This window comes from Leptodactylus fuscus, chromosome 1 (genome assembly GCF_031893055.1).
Source record: "Leptodactylus fuscus isolate aLepFus1 chromosome 1, aLepFus1.hap2, whole genome shotgun sequence".
NCBI classification, from domain to species: Eukaryota; Metazoa; Chordata; class Amphibia; order Anura; family Leptodactylidae; genus Leptodactylus; species Leptodactylus fuscus.
Genome location: NC_134265.1, coordinates 18,540,344 through 18,557,120, shown reverse-complemented (window position 1 = coordinate 18,557,120; position 16,777 = coordinate 18,540,344). Strand labels below are relative to the sequence as shown.

At 44.9% G+C, this 16,777-nt stretch overlaps 1 protein-coding gene across 1 annotated transcript in view; it reads left to right on the top strand.

Annotated features, from left to right (window-relative positions):
• SLC1A3 (solute carrier family 1 member 3) overlaps positions 1–16,777 on the top strand; it is a 41,333-nt gene that overhangs the window by 14,729 nt on the left and 9,827 nt on the right. The gene's annotated exons all lie outside the window — the stretch shown is intronic.

Genomic DNA, 16,777 nt, shown 5'->3' with positions numbered 1-16,777 from the left:
GGCATAAAGATATAGGGGGTGCAGCATGGGCACAGGTTCTGGTGCAAAAGCTCAGCCCTCCAGCCACGACCCATCCGTACATTTTTGCAGCATCCAGCCCAGACCGTCATGGAGATTTCTTCACAACGTGTTTGTGCACACAAGTTTCCCATCATTCCCACCCCTCATTTCGTAGCTGTACCCCATCTGTGCCACAGCCTCCCTCACAGAATCCCTCTTTGCCTATATGCTGCTGACCAACTTTCTGACAGTGGAAGGCTGTGTATTATAAATCTTCTCCCTCCAGTGCACCAGAGGGCGGGGGGAATACATTTATGATGCACAGACTGCAGATCAGAAAGGAGAGCAAAGAAGTTTATTTATCCCTGGTGTGTTAGGGGCAACCTGTGGCTCCCCCTGACTTTTAGGCCTGGTCACCGCTGGGACCCCTATAGTAGTATACAGAGGTAATGGCTATAGCCAGGCTCTGAGAACTAAGGTGGCATAAATCCATAAATGCCCCTGGTCATAAGAAGACACCTCTGTTACCCTGTTACAGAATTGGGCCCAGTTCAGCATCCTCAAAAGCTGTGGTTGTGACGTTCTCTTGCTCTCCATTGGGGGGCGCTGATGAGTGCACGATTCCCTTCCGCCTGTAATTCCCTAAAGCGATATTCACAACCTGCGGTATTATAAAGATAAGAGAGTCATTACCTTGTAAGCCCGTAATACAGCACCATAAGGTGCACTATATGGCGGCATACGGAGGGCCTAGGGCCATGTCGTATGTAACGTGTTCACAGCAGGGCGCGTTGCTTGTGGTGCAGTCATTGTGCGAGGCTGTAATGTTTTGCACAGGGGTGCAGGGGTCACGGAAACAAAGCCTTGTAAAGAAGTGACAACAATGGCGGCATTGAGGAACCGCCGGGCGCACTAATGGGATCCATGACCGTCCGTAATCGTGTTAAGGCTGCAATTTTGTACATGTAGAACATATGGAGGAGATATAGAGAGATCCGTGACTAATGTATCCTCTAGGCTGTAGCCAGTATATCCCTGCCGAGCGCACGGGACCCTCTAATGCTGAGTCACACTCACTCCACATGGGCCCCATCATACTGGCGGCATAGAGGCAGAGGATAGGATTGTAATGGCACCTAGTGGGAGGGGACATTGCTCTGCCCCCGTATATGGTGGTGCAGTCACTGCGGCTGCCACTAGGAGGAGCTCACTGCAATTATAGTGACCAATCCCACCCTGGAGAACCCCTTTACTAACCCCCCAATGAGTTCAGTACTAGGTGGATAAAGCCATATGTAATAACTGACTATCTGTCAGTAAGTCCAGGGGTGAGAAACATCTAAGTGATTATTCTGTCTGTGTAACCGAAGAACATGTCCCCTTCTTGTAAGAAATCTCGGCCTTGCTGTAAGGCATCCGGCTGCCGCAGGAGCCCTCCCCCACTGCTCCCTCTGTAATGGGACACAATGGTAAAGAAATTTTCAGGGCTAAAAATATTACTTAAGTTAGGTCATCAATATGAGAGTCCAACATGCAGCACCCCCACCGATCAGCTGTTCTCTGCAGCTAATACCCAGAAAATGGAACAGGAGGCAGACAGCTCCATTCTATGTCTAGTGGCCAGACCAGGGTACTGCAGCTCACAGAGCATTGTCTAGACTGGATACAATGTATCAGTGTGGAGTTCAGGCTGTTGAGCTCACAGAGCATTGTCTGGACTAGATACAATGTATCAGTGTGGAGTCCGGGCTGTTGAGCTCACAGAGCATTGTCTAGACTGGATACAATGTATCAGTGTGGAGTCCAGGCTGTTGAGCTCACAGAGCATTGTCTAGACTGGATACAATGTATCAGCTGAGAGCAGGACTAGCTATGTACAAGGTTACTGACCAGGAGTCTTCTCAGTCACTGAGGGCAAGCAGAGCTCTCGTCAATGGGGTGGAATAGAACCAGTCTGTTAGAAAGTTCTAGAACTTTCCGTTTATACAAAGTTGTGTTCTAATTGTTGGCATTAACCCTTCTTGTTCTATGTTCCCTAGTTCCGAGTATAATATCAATGTCCCTAAACTTGGAGCATCCCTGTAATATAATATGGGATGTCACAGGCCCGCTGCTCCACCACCCATCATCCACTTCCGCTCATCTTCTCTGAACATCATTAAGAAGTGGGGTATAATATAGCGGGGGATAATATGTCTATTCAGCGATGGCTTCCATAGCCCCAGGAAAACCTCCGCACTGTATCTTATGTAGTGTGAATACATACAAAGGTATCATTTGGGGCCGCCATTGTTCAGGTAGCGGTGATATCTCGTTACAGGAATCTGCGCTGCTACTTTTTTGTGTTCTTGGGATTTTAATTCTTGGCTTGGGGACAGTCGTCCCATTGTACTCGGCGATCCCAATGAGGTAACCAAAGAAAAAGAGTCTCAGGCCGAGACTGTCAGCTGTTACTAATCATTGCTCTATGGCTTTCTGAGAATGCCCCGCTCGCTTCTCACCCTTCCTCCGCTCAATGCCAATACACAAATCAGGAACAGTCCCCCCCCCCCCCCGTCTTAAAGGATGCAAGAAAAAAAAAGAATATGCTTTTTTTTTTTTTTTCAAAAATTTTTTCAAAAATTTCCATTAACAAAAAGGGTGTCAAAAAATTTGAGTTTTTCAGAGAATATCGGCGTGTGCCCCCCACTGGTGACATGCCGGGTTCAGGAAACGCTGTCAGAAACAACAAAAGCTTTATTACTGGCAGCCGATGACAACATCGCTCTTATGAAATGAGTAATGGCCGGGTTTTAAGTTTGTCCTACTGAGCTTTTCTCTAAGCAAATCCCCAAATGTTAACATTTCACTTGGCGAGAGGGCGGTCACAATTACAGGCGAAAAATAATAAAAAAAAAAAAATCTGCATGCTTCGCTGCATCCTCTCCATTAATGTAATGTGGCGGCCGAGGGTACAATGAAATTCTTTGGGATCATTTCAACAGAGAGAAGAAGAAGAGAGTGTAAGACCGAGCGAGAACAGGGGGGTGGTTTTTTTATTTTATTTTGAGTAGTTTTTATGAAGTTGGTTATAATTGTTTTATTTGGTGCAGTTTGGGTGTTTTTATCTCTTATTATTATTATTATTATTATTATTATTACTATTATTTTATTACATTTTTATTTTAATTTTTTTAGTTCTTAATTATTATATTTTTGGTTTTATATATTTTTTATGTCAGCTTTTTATTTATTTTTTTATTACAACTGCTCTATTTTTTGTTCAGTTTATTAAAATTTATTTAATTATTATTATTTTTATTATTTTTTTGGTTCACTTTTGTGTTTTATATAATTCTTTTTCTTTTTTTTCTACTGTTCTATTTTTGGTTCAGATTATTATTTTTTTTTCCATTTTTTATTCAATTATTATTACTATTATTATTATTTTCATTTTTATTAATTTATTATTATTATAATTATTATTATTATTATTTTCATTTTTATTCACTTATTATTATTATAATTTTTTTTCCATTTTTTATTCAATTATTATTATCATTTTTATTAATGTATTATTATTATTTTTATTAATTTATTATTATTATTCTTTTCATTGGTATTAATTTATTATTATTCTTTTCATTTTTATTCAATTATTATTATTATTATTTTCATTTTTATTCAATTATTATTATTATTTTCATTTTTATTAATTTATTTTTATTATTATTATTATTTTCATTTTTATTCACTTATTATTATTATAAAAAATTTTTCCATTTTTTATTCAATTATTATTATTATTATTATTATTTTCATTTTTATAAATTTATTATTATTATTATTATTTTCATTTTTATTCACTTAGTATTATTTATTTTTTTCATTTTTTATTCTATTATTATTAGTAGTATTATTATTTTCTTTTTTTATTCATTCATTTATTATTATTATTATTATTATTATTATTATTTAATACAATAATATAACAATCCTTCTAATATAATTTTCCCGCCTCATACTTTGTACATAAACTATATTAGTTACAATAACAAACCTTACGTTGGACATCTTTACTTCATTTCTTAGGCCAGTGCTTGGTCATGTCTTGAGACGTTGCGTCATCACTGCAGAGACCTAAAGAAAGACGGGCATGTGAAAATTAAATACTAATTTTTTTTCATATTTTAGCCCATATCCAGTTTATTAAGGGACAGATTTAGCTTTAAATGTGACGCCAGAAAATATTTTAAATCCAGTTTTATGTTAAGCACAAAGAATTAAAGAATTTTTGTTGATTTTTTTTTTAATAAAGTTTTTCCATGTTATTTTCTATAGTAAAAAAAAATTCCTAATCCTGCAGTACTGACTCTGTCCACTAGGCCATACTGAGACTTCCTGTTTACTGTAGATTTCTTTACAGCAGTCACCTCACCTACAACACACTGATCACAGCGATCATTTATATGTAGATGAGATCCAGAATCCACCAGTCACAACAGAGGATTTTCCAGCTCTTCAGAGGAATAGCGGTATATTTTATGTGGCAGAGGGACCTTTGTGGCCCCCTCAGTGTCCAGGGCCCATTAGTGACTGCTCCCACAGCACCCCCTATAGCTTCGCCTCTGCCCCTCTGTACACAATCTCTTCCCAGGTCGCAGAGTGTGACTAACAATCCTTCCCTTACAAGTGAATAGGGTCTGATCCAGTCCATTGTGCCTATTGTCGATTGTCCTTCTATAGGAAACAGGAAGTCACAGAGTGGTTTAGGCTTGGTGGCAAAACCTGGAATTGCAGGATTTTTTTTTTTTTTTTTTAATCTAGCTATTAAATTAGAAAATTAAAAACTACAATCACCAACATTTCTTAAAAAATATGTGTAACATAAAAACTCTGGCGAGAGTCAAGTGAAATAATGGAAAGGAAGACACTAGGGGAGAGACCAGGGGAGGAATGGAGAGGAGGACATCCAGGGAGAGACAAAGGAAAGAGAGAGAGGAGGACACCCAGGGAGAGACAAGGGGAAGAGAGAGAGGAGGACACCCAGGGAGAGACAATGGGAAAGTATAGAGAGTAGGACACCCAGGGAGATACAATGGAAAGAGGGAGAGGAGGACACCCAGGGAGAGACAAAGGAAAGAGAGAGAGGAGGACACCCAGGGAGAGACAAGGGGAAGAGAGAGAGGAGGACACCCAGGGAGAGACAATGGGAAAGTATAGAGAGTAGGACACCCAGGGAGATACAATGGAAAGAGGGAGAGGAGGACACCCAGGGAGAGACAAGGGAAAGAGAGAGAGGACACCCAGGGAGAGACAATGGAAAGAGGGAGAGGAGGACACCCAGGGAGAGACAAGGCAAAGAATAGTGAGGAGGACACCCAGGGAGAGACAAGGCAAAGAATAGAGAGGAGGACACCCAGGGAGACAAAAGGCAAAGAATAAAGAGGAGGACACCCAGGGAGAGACAAGGCAAAGAATAGAGAGGAGGACACCCAGGGAGAGACAAGGCAAAGTATAGAGAGAAGGACACCCAGGGAGAGACAAGGGGAGGAATGGAGAGGAGGACACCCAGGGAGAGACAAGGCAAAGAATAGAGAGGAGGACACCCAGGGAGAGACAAGGGGAGGAATGGAGAGGAGGACACCCAGGGAGAGACAAGGCAAAGAATACAGAGGAGGACACCAAGAGAGAGACAAGGCAAAGTATAGAGAGGAGGACACCCAGGGAGAGACAATGGAAAGAGGGAGAGGAGGACACCCAGGGAGAGACAAAGGAAAGAGAGAGAGGAGGACACCCAGGGAGAGAAAAGAGGAAGGTTGCAGTGCAAGACACCCAGGTAGGGACAGGGATAGGGACAAGGGTAATGAGGAAAAAGAAGTCACACCACCAGGAGGGACGAAGGGAAGGCGGCAGCAGAGGAGGACACCAAGGAGGCATAAGGGGAAGGCTGAGGAGGAGGTCATCTAAGGATGGAGAAGGAGGAGGATTATAAGGGAGGAACAAGGTGAAGGCTACATAGAAGGAGGGCTCTCAGGGAGGGAGAGAGGACACCCAGGGAGAGACAAAGGGAAAGGCTGCAGTGAAAACCCCCCAGGTAGGGACAAGGGTAAGGCAGAAAAAGAGAGCACCCCAAGAGGGACAATGGGAAGGCTGCAGCAGAGGAGGACACCAGGGAGGCATAAAGGGAAGGCTGAAGAGGAGGTCATCTAAGGATGGACAAGGAGGAGGCTGTAGAGATGGACACCAAGGGAGGAACAAAGTGAAGGCTTCATAAAAGGAGGTCTCCTAGGGAGGGACAAGGGGAAAGCTTTACAGAAGGAGGGCTCCCAGGCAGGGGTAAAGGGAAGGCTGCAGAGGAAATGATAACCCAGGCTGGGACAAAAGCAAGGATGTGAAGATAGAGGACTAATCATCTAAGGAGAGACAAGGAGTATAATATGGAGGAGGGCACTCATCAAAGAACAAGGGGTAGACAATTAGGGGAAACACCCAGGGAGGGGGGCTGGTAGAGGTTATGAGGAGCACACCATATTAATCTGCATTATTATGTAACTTCAGCCTGTTGATGCCAGACATTATTTCTGTCCTGGCACCATATCGAGGGCTCATTTTATTATCTTCTCTGGGTCCCCCTTTGTTCTACACACCACCAATGATGATGCCGATGGGACCCTTTCTTCTCCTGTCTCCTGCTTATTATTACACGTTTTCCATCCATAGAATCTACTGATAGAATGTTCTATAGAATCACCTTGTAAACCTATTGTATAGTGAAATTTCCATTTTGAATGAATGGCATTGGGTTGCAAAAAGTGAAAGTGTTCTATATGAGTGGTCAATACAAAGACATGGGACAAGTTTTATTCATTCATTTGCCCCCCTCCCAATGTGAGGCAATGCTGGCCATAGGGGGTTTTGTTTTGTCTATGTCTGGATCACAATGCTAAATCTGGGAATAGCTGAATGTGACAATGTAACTATGTAACTAGGTACAAATAAAATTGTATCCAGTGACTTAACTGGGCCCCAATTTGTAGTCTGTAATGGGCCCCCATCTACCATGTGCCATTTCTAATACTGGCGTCTTTGCAGGCCGTAGAGCAGTATTTGAGCCCTGTCTGGCACCGGTGACTACAATGCATGTACTCTGTACAGCTACGCCCCTGGCTGATCCTCCCCTTACCCAAAAATATAGATAACATAATAGGTGATGAGACGTAAACCATCCCGCATGAGCCCTGACACTGTGCCGATGGTCTGAAAGAGCTTCTCGGGGGGGCCTCGGCCTCATGTTAGTCTTGGGTGACCGGACACAAACACTTGACAAAGGACAATTAGTTATTTCTGGCCTTGGCTATTTCGGGTGCCGCACACTCTGTACACCGGCACGGTCATTGTGTGGAGTCATTCGCCGATTATTTCTGGCGAGTCGTTATGTGGATGAATAATCCCTCACAAAATAAGAATCTTACCCTGAAATGACTATGTACGCTGTAAATCTGTACTCCGCGGAGAGGCACAGGCGACCATCGCTATTCTATTAGTGATCTGCTCCATGTAGGGGTATATCTAAAGGCTCATGGGCCCTGAAGCTCAGCTTGGGCCCCCTGCGCAACTTCTTTTCACAACCATCAGCCATGACCCACCCATACCCACTCCAAACAGCAGTGGCGGATCCAGGGTTTGCGGGGCCCTGGGCAATTGACTTTGGCGGGGCCCTACACGCAGCGCGCCGCAGCAAATTAGGCCTCACCCACTTTTATATTGACTCCGTCCATTCCTTAGCTCCGGCCCAGCTTGCGTGTGTAAGCGTGATGACGTCATCGCACCTACACACGCAAGCCGGGCCGGAGCTTTAAAGCAGGAGCTGAGCTCACAGCTCCTGCTTTAATCGCGATTCAGCTCATCGGCGGACGGACGCCGATGAGCTGAAATCGTGACAGGCAAGTGCCGGGGGGCCCCCAGAGGCTCTGTGGGCCCCGGCACTTGCTCGACCATACCGAGCTGACCGGGACCATTTTGTTAGGGCCGGGCCGCGGGGCCCCGCTAAGCGCGGGGCCCCGGGCAGTTGCCCAGCTCGCCCGGCCCTGGATCCGCCCCTGCCGAACAGTTACTGTTAAAGGGGTTTTCTTGGGCGTAAAGTATTCATGAACTTTCCTTAGGATAGGCCATCAAGTGATTGGTGGAGGTCTGGCAACTGGGACCCCCACAGATCAGCTAGATCAGCTGATCCATCCATGTATACATTCTGTACATGGCCATCCTAGTATGCAATACTACATTTCCCCTGTAGTGGCCACTGTGGGGAAAATGATCAACCTCAGCTGGAGCTTATCTATGTAGATTCTTGTGGCCATCACCTTCAGACAACTTTAACCTGAAATGTATCAGTAATGTGAATAGTTCGCAATGGTTGAATCTTGGTAGGACTTCTCACAACCATCAGCCATGACCCACCCATACCCATACATTTTAACATCATTTACATGTGCCTTTCCTTCTCTATCCAGACCACCATGACGATTTCTTCACAACATACCTGTACACACAAGCTTCTCATCACTCCCATTCCATGTTTGTGGTACCTTTTGTGCCACAGCCTCACCCCTAGAATCCCACTTTGACTATATGCTGCTGGCCAACTGCCATTAAAGGGTTACGTTTCTCCTCTCTGACAGTGGAAGGCTGTGTATCATAAATCTTCTCACTCCAGTGCACCAGAGGGCAGGGGGCATACATTTAAAATGCACGGACTGCCAGCCAACAATAGAGATCAGAAAGGATAGCAAAGAAGTTAATCCAACCCTTGTGTGGTGAGAGAGAGATCTGTGGGCCCCCCTAGCTTAGGGGCCCAGTCGCTGCTGCAACCACTGGAACCCCTATAATTATACTAGTTGTTCCAAGGACTGTTCAGTTGTAGGCTATACATGACACAAAATTGTTCATTTGCATCAAAATTTGTCACCAAGAAATGATACAAAGATTGGCGTAAGAAGCAGAGATGGGCTATTTTTTTGGGAAAGAAGGATCGGGCATGTTGGCATTTAATATGCTTGATCCTAATTTTCCTAATTAATCCTAAAAATTGTGGTCGCACCCGGGCTCTGGAGACTTAGGGGACCAGTACTAAAAAATCGGGGCCTGGTGCAGATTTTGCATCGGCGCTCAGAAGCTTCATGTTACCCCATCATGGCCACTACAATAGGAGTGTGATAGAGGCTTACGGTATTCCTCTCTCCCCACTGAAGAAGACATGCACACTTTGCAGTGGTGACTTTGCATGCATATGGGAAGATTTACAGGAAAGTGTCCTAGCCTGCCATGTGTCACTTCTAATATTGGACCATTGGGAACGTGCCATGACTACTATCCCTGCACCTCCGAAGACCCAATATTGTCTAAGGTTTTCATAAACAGTGCCACTTCTGTTGCTGGTCATGGTGTGGTATTACATCTTATAAATATTAAAGTGAATAGCGCTAAGCTGCAGTACCAGACACAACCTATGGGCAAGAGTGGCGCTGTTCGTAGGAAAAATTAGATAGTCTTCCTAACTCCTGTTTTCTGCTGAGCTTGGGTCATCCATAGTGTACAAGATGATGTCAGCGTGTCCATATTTTCAGGGAAATTACAGATGTTGTAAAAGATAACATTTGTAAAAGAAATAGAGCTGTTTGCAGGGAAAATACATTTACAGAAAAATAACAAAGCTGAGTGAGAAAGATGGGGAAGAGGAGATGGGAAGCATCTACAATACATGTCACGGGAACAAGGCAGGTTACGCCGAACAGTTACTCTTAAAGGGGTTTTTTAGGGCGTAAGGTATTCATGAACTTTCCTTAGGATAGGCCATCAAGTGATTGGTGGAGGTCTGGCAACTGGGACCCCCACAGATCAGCTAAATCAGCTGGTCCATCCATGTATACATTCTGTACATGACCATCCTTGTATGCAATACTACATTTCCCCTGTAGTGGCCACTGTGGGGAAAACGATCAACATCAGCTGGAGCTTATCTATGTAGATTCTTGTGGCCGTCACCTTCAGACAACTTTAACCTGAAATGTATCAGTAATGTGAATAGTTTGCAATGGTTGAATCTTGGTAGGACTGATTTATGGTGTTATCATGGTCCATACCAGACTACAATACAGGTAACAGTCTATTCCCAAATTCCCCTACTCTGCCATATTGTATGACACCATGGCTGTTTTTTTTTAGAAATAGCGCCACTCTTGTCTGTAGACTGTATCAGGTATTGCAGCTTAGCCACATTTACCTCCTTTCCCCCCCAGACCACCATGTAGTACGTCACCTATAGATATACGCCGAGTATAATGGACTCTGAAGCATTTAAGTTGACTACGAGGTCATAAAAATAGAGGATGATGGGAGTGGAAGATTTATTCTACTTGTTTTTGTCTTGGGAGGAGATGGTCCTGGACTGACTTTCTCACTGATGTGTTCGAGGAGGGCGAGGGGTTAATGGAATTCTCCTCAGCCAAAATATTGTTAAAGGGATGAAGTAAAAATTAAATATTTATCAATGATGATGAACGCACCCCTCCCCCCCTGCCCACTACCACCTACCTACCCTGCAGCCCAAACTAAGCAGTCCTGAGCACTGGTTCCCATCTTCAGAGTTAGACCGGATAAGATCTTTGGTAAGATACAGCAGATCTAGGATAGATAGGTTACATCATCAGCAAGGTCCATCCGATACCCAGGTCCCCCACCGAAGAAGCCACACTGTCAGGTGATCGCGGCAGCGTCTTCACTACTTTCCAAGCACAGCGCCACACATTGTATAGTGGATAAACTTGGTATTACAGCTCAGCCTTTCACTAGAATGGGACTGAGCTGTGGATACACCATGGGACTGATTCGCTGTCCCGTATTCACATGACGCTTTGTGTTCCGTTCAGAAGAGCTATGGCCTGACTGAGAAATGCAGCCCTTGTGCAGACCTTGTAAAATGGCTCTTAAAGGGGATTTCTAGCCTTATGATATTGGTGGATATCAGATTGGTGGAGTCCTACACTCAGCACCCTCACCGATCAGCTGTGGTGACCACTGCATCTGCATAGTATATGGAGCTTGAATCAGACAGCTCTGTACACTATGTAGTAGAATTGTATTCAGTTGAATGGGACCTGAGCTGCAGTTACCTGACATGGTCACTACATAGTGTACGGAGCTGCAGCTTCAGGCTTTATACACTATGCTAATTCTGGAGCTGGAAGCTGATCGGTGGGTGCTCTGGGTGTTGAACACTCACTGATATGACATAGATGACCTATCCTAAGGACTTTCCTGTGACCATACCGCCTAGACTTCCCGGACTGTGTCCTAGAAATAATATTCATGGGGGCCAAGAATTTGTTCCACTCTGAAAAAACATGAGGACTAACAAGTGACTGCCACTAGGAGGAGCTCACAGCTTACTGTACTTGCCTATAAAACTGTCTTTGTCTAGCTCCCCCTAGTGGTAGCTGTGGGAAGCCAGAATTTTAATATTTAAAGGGGTTATCCCACAGAAATCATTTATCACCTAACCAGAGGGCCCTTATGGATCACAAAACGCCCCATTGAGCCCCCTTTCATGCATGCGTCCTGCTCTCAGTGACAAAAAGAGCCACGTTGAGTGCTCCCCTATCTTTGTCAGTCTCATAAGCCTGTCTTTGGTCTGCTATGGTTGGGGGTCCTGAGTTGTCACTATTAGTGGGGCTCTTATTGGGGTTCCCATAGCCGTTATTAGGACCAGTGCGATTATTAAAGGAGCCGACCCATGCTTTAATGTTATCCCCTATCCTGTGGGGTCTGACTGCTGGGAACCCAACCGAACATTAGAACGGGGGTCCCGCTCCCTCATATGAATGGAGCAGCAGGCCGAGCATGTGCATCACCGCTCCATTCTTATTTGTGGATGGGGATAACCTTAAAGCTTGGGCCGACCCCTTTAAGGACTCCGATCCTACATCTAATTTTGATACGTTTCGATACATTAAATCACATCATCAATTTTCATTGCGATGGTTTGGTCAAAAGGGGTTTTCTTTGGGGTTTTAGGAATAGGAATCATTCATTGACAGCGAGCAGAGCTCTGGAAAAACTGAAGGAATTCAATTTGTAAAGTGAATGGGGATGAGCTGCAATACCAGACACAACCAGAGATATGAGTGGCGCTGTTTCTGTTTAGGGGACAGGTCTGTTTTTAATTGTTTTTATTTTTTACATCCCTTAACCTTAGCTTATATTCCATATAACATTCACTGCAGAGCTGAGCTAGATCCTGTAATTCCCGGGAACCTGTCGGATCACATGACGAGACAGGGGGAACTGCATCATGGTATCTTCCATAGTTGGAATACATACAGCAATGGTGAAGGCAGGGATAGTATATTCCCTCAGGGGACTAGTGCTGTCATTGTCTTGCAGCTGCAAACTCCTACAGGTACAATCTTGCAGAACTAAGCAGCCACCACCCAGATGTATATCAGCGGCAGCGGCAAGAGATTAATATCACACGTGTATATATCATTGTATTACTTCTAGACTGTGAATTAAACAAATAGACTCAATTTTATGTCCACTGATTTATTGTAGCAAGAGCTCACAGAGCATTGTATAGACTGGATACATCAGCAGCAGCTTCACCAATCTCTCAGCTAATATGTTGCAATGTATCGGTCTGGAGTCCAGGCTGTTGAGCTCACAGAGTATTGTGGAGACCAGATACAGCAACAATGGCTGCACACATCTTTCTGCTCGTTTGCTACATTGTATCAATCTGGAGTCCAGGCTGTTGAGCTCACAGAGCATTGTCTAGACTGGATACATCAGCAGCAGCTTCACCAATCTCTCAGCTAATTTGCTACAATGTATCAGTGTGGAGTCCAGGCTGTTGAGCTCACAGAGCATTGTCTGGACTGGATACATCCAGTGCTGCAAGGCTGCAGTGCTAACCACTGAGCCACCGGGGGATGGAATTTTCGAATGGTCATCCAACGCAGGTGTGACCAAAGCCTTACAATGTATCAGTCTGGAGTTCAGGCTGTTGAGATCACAGAGCATTGTCTAGACTGGATACATCAGCAGCAGCTCCACCAATCTCTCAGCTAATTTGCTACAATGTATCAGTGTGGAGTTCAGGCTATTGAGCTCACAGAGCATTGTCTAGACTGGATACATCAGTAGCAGCGTCACCGATCTCTCTCTGCTAATTTGTCACACTAGATTCACACCTGCGTTGGGGTTTCTTTTCTTCAGGTTTGCTTGGGGACCCGAAAAACAGAAACCCAAACTGCTTACAAAGCAGTTACCCACGGAAACCCACGGACCCCATGGACTAGAATGGGGTCCTTCAGTGGTTTCTACCCGAAAAATGCACATTTTTCAAGCAGAATGGGGGATGGAATTTCCAAATGGTCACCCGACGCAGGTGTGACCGAAGCCTTAAAATGTATCAGTCTGGAGTCCAGGTTGTTGAGCTCACAGAGCATTGTCTGGACTGGAAACATCAGCAGCAGCTGAACAACTCTCTCTGCTAGTTTGCTACAATGTATCAGTCTGGAGTTCGGGTTGTTGAGCTCATTGTGTAAGACTAGATACAATTGTATAATCTAAGAGTAGGAATCGATAACCTACTTTAGATGGTTTCAGTACATTCTTACATACGGTGATGATATTTTATGTCCCCCCTTTAACCCTGTCCAGTACAAGCCCCTGCAGCCCATCCTGTATAAACGTGTTGTTGTATATTGTGACGGACAATGCAGAGTTGTGTAGTGGCCGCTACTGTCACAAGCGCTCAGTGTTATCGGAGGTACTAATCACTGCCGGCGCTGAATGGCGAACTGACACGGATCCCTGATGGAGGAGCAATAAAGTTAGTTCTGTATCCGTCATGTGTCATGGGCCTTTGTGCCAGTCGTTCTCTCTTTCACAGGCCGCTAGCAAAAGCCTCCATTGTTGCGAGTAGATGTATGTTCTTCTTTAATCCCCTGCAAATCTCTCTCCCACATCCCTAATATTGTATTCATCACCATGCCCGGTGGCCCCCGCCGCCCCCTCCCCTCTGGTCTGTGACGGGCCCTGGGAAACTTGCAGCGCCAATGGACACCACAAACAAGGATGCCTCTCCAACTCCAAGTGTAGCCCTGGCGATTTCTCTCCCCGCGCTGCCTCACACACACTCGAATGGTGAAAGGGATGACGTGAGGGGCAAACAGAACTTGCAAACAAGAAAAATCTCCCTCAATCCCCTCTCTTTCTATTGGGCTCCTGGCCCCTTTCTCCTTAAGCGAGTGTGAAACGGTCACACTGTGCCGATATAAAGACATAACAAGCCCTTCTGGGGGCTGCGGGCTAGGGAAAAAATCCAGTTTCACTCTACATCAGCCCAGAACAAAAGCCGGGTGAATAGACGCTGAACAGAATGTTTTTCTCTTCGGACGTCCTCGCTTAAGAGTTCTCAGCTCTTCAGCCTTCGCCCCCGTATGTTAAACTGAAGGAAAATGCTCATAGTGCCCGACGTGGTGACAATGATATCCCAAAAAGTTGGTAAATACAGTTTATTCACTTGTATTCGATGACAGGGGTCACCATAGTAAAGATCAAAATGGGAGCCTTGTTGTCCCCTGGAAAAGAAGGGCCTGGGGTTGTACCCTTTCCATGTCCATTGGGCCAATTGCAAAATGGAAGTCCTGCACGGGTGCTTCTGCCCAATTGCAAAGGGAATGGGACTAACCTGGGTTCAGCCAATGGCTGCATAGATCAAAATGGAACCTCTGTTGCCACTTGAGAAAGAAGGTTCTGGTGTTTGTTCTTTCCCCTTCCATGTCCATTGGGTCAATTCCAGCCCCTATAGAAAGTGGAGTCCTACAGTGGTTTGCCTACCCAATGGGAATGGAACCAACCAGGGCTCAGCCAAGGGCCCCATTGCAGCCCCATAATTTGGCTCAATCATATTTGTATAACGCACCAGGTGTGGACACATTGCACCAATAAAAGGATATGATTTGGAGCTACTCCTAAGAGAGTTGCCTATGTTGTCTGGTTTTCAATTATATTCCAAAAAGTTGGTAAATACAGTTTATTCACTTGTATTCGATGACAGGAGTCACCATAGTAAAGATCAAAATGGGAGCCTTGTTGTCCCCTGGAAAAGAAGGGCCTGGGGTTGTTCCCTTTCCATGTCCAAAAGGCCAATTGCAAAATGGAAGTCCTGCACAGGTTCTTCTGCCCAATTGCAAAGGGAATGGGACTAACCTGGGTTCAGCCAATGGCTGCATAGATCAATATGGAACCTCTGTTGCCACTTGAGAAGAGGTTCTGGTGTTTGTTCCTCCCCCTTCCATGTTCATTGGGCCAATTCCAAAATTGAAGTCCTGCAGGGGTTCTTCTGCCCAATTGCAAAGGGAGTGGGACTAACCTGGGTTCAGCCAATGGCTGCATAGATCAATATGGAACCTCTGTTGCCACTTGAGAAAGAAGGTTCTGGTGTTTGTTCCTTCCCCTTCCATGTTCATTGTGCCAATTCGAAAATGGAAGTCTTGCACAGGTTCTCCTACACAGTAGGAAACAGAATGGGATTAATCAGGGTTCAGCCAAAGGGTGCATAGATTAAGATGGGACCTCTGTTGTCCACCGGGAAAGAAGAGCCTGGTGTTTGTTTCTTCCCCTTCCATGTCCATTGGGCCAATTCCAAAATTGAAGTTCTTCTACCCAGTTGCAAAGGGAATGGGACCAAGCTTGGTTCAGCCAGTAGCTGCATAGATCAGAATGGGACCTTTGTTGCCCCCTGTGAAAGAAGGGCCTGGTGTTTGTTCTTTCCCCTTCCATGTCCATTGGGTCAATTCCAGTCCCTATAGAAAGTGGAGTCCTACAGTGGTTTGCCTACCCAATGGGAATGGAACCAACCAGGGCTCAGCCAAGGGCCCCATTGTAGCCCCATAATTTGGCTCAATCATATTTGTATAACGCACCAGGTGTCGACCCATTGCACCAATAAAAGGATATGATTTGGAGCTACTTCTAAGAGAGTTGCCTATGTTGTCTGGTTTTCAATTATATTCCAAAAAGTTGGTAAATACAGTTTATTCATGTGCATTTGATGACAGGAGTCACCATAACAAAGATCAAAATGGGATTCCTGTTGCCCTTGGGAAAGCAGAGCCTAGTGTTGTTCCCCTTCCATGTCCATTGGGCCAAATCCAAAATGGAAGTCCTGCACAGGTTCTCTTATTCAGTAAAAAGGGAATAGGAGTAACCAGGGTTCAGTCGATGGCTGCCTAGATCAAAATGGAAGCTCTGTTGCCACTTGAGAAAGATGAGCCTTGTGTTTGTCATGCTTCCATGTCTATTGGGCCAATTCCAATTCTTCTGGAAAGGGAAGTCCTGTGCAGGTTCTCCTACTCAGTAACAAAGGGGATGGGACCAACCAGAGTTCAACCTTCTCTCTCCAAGGACTGCATAGATCAAAATGGGACCTCTGTTGCCCCCTAGGAAAGATGAGCCTGGTGTTTGTTTCTTCCCCTTCCATGTCCATTGGGCCAAGTCCAGGCCCAGTAGGGAATGGAGTCCTACACTGGGTAGGAAAACCAGGGAATGGGACTAACCAGGGCTCAGCCCCCTCTCTCCAAGGACCCCATAGTAGCTGCATAAGTTGGCTCTGTCATATCTGTATAATGCACCAGGTCTTGACCCATTGCACCAATAAATGGATATGACTTAGGGCTATTCTTGAGGGCATTGTCTAAGTGGTCCCTGGTTTCCAATAATATTCCAAAAAGTT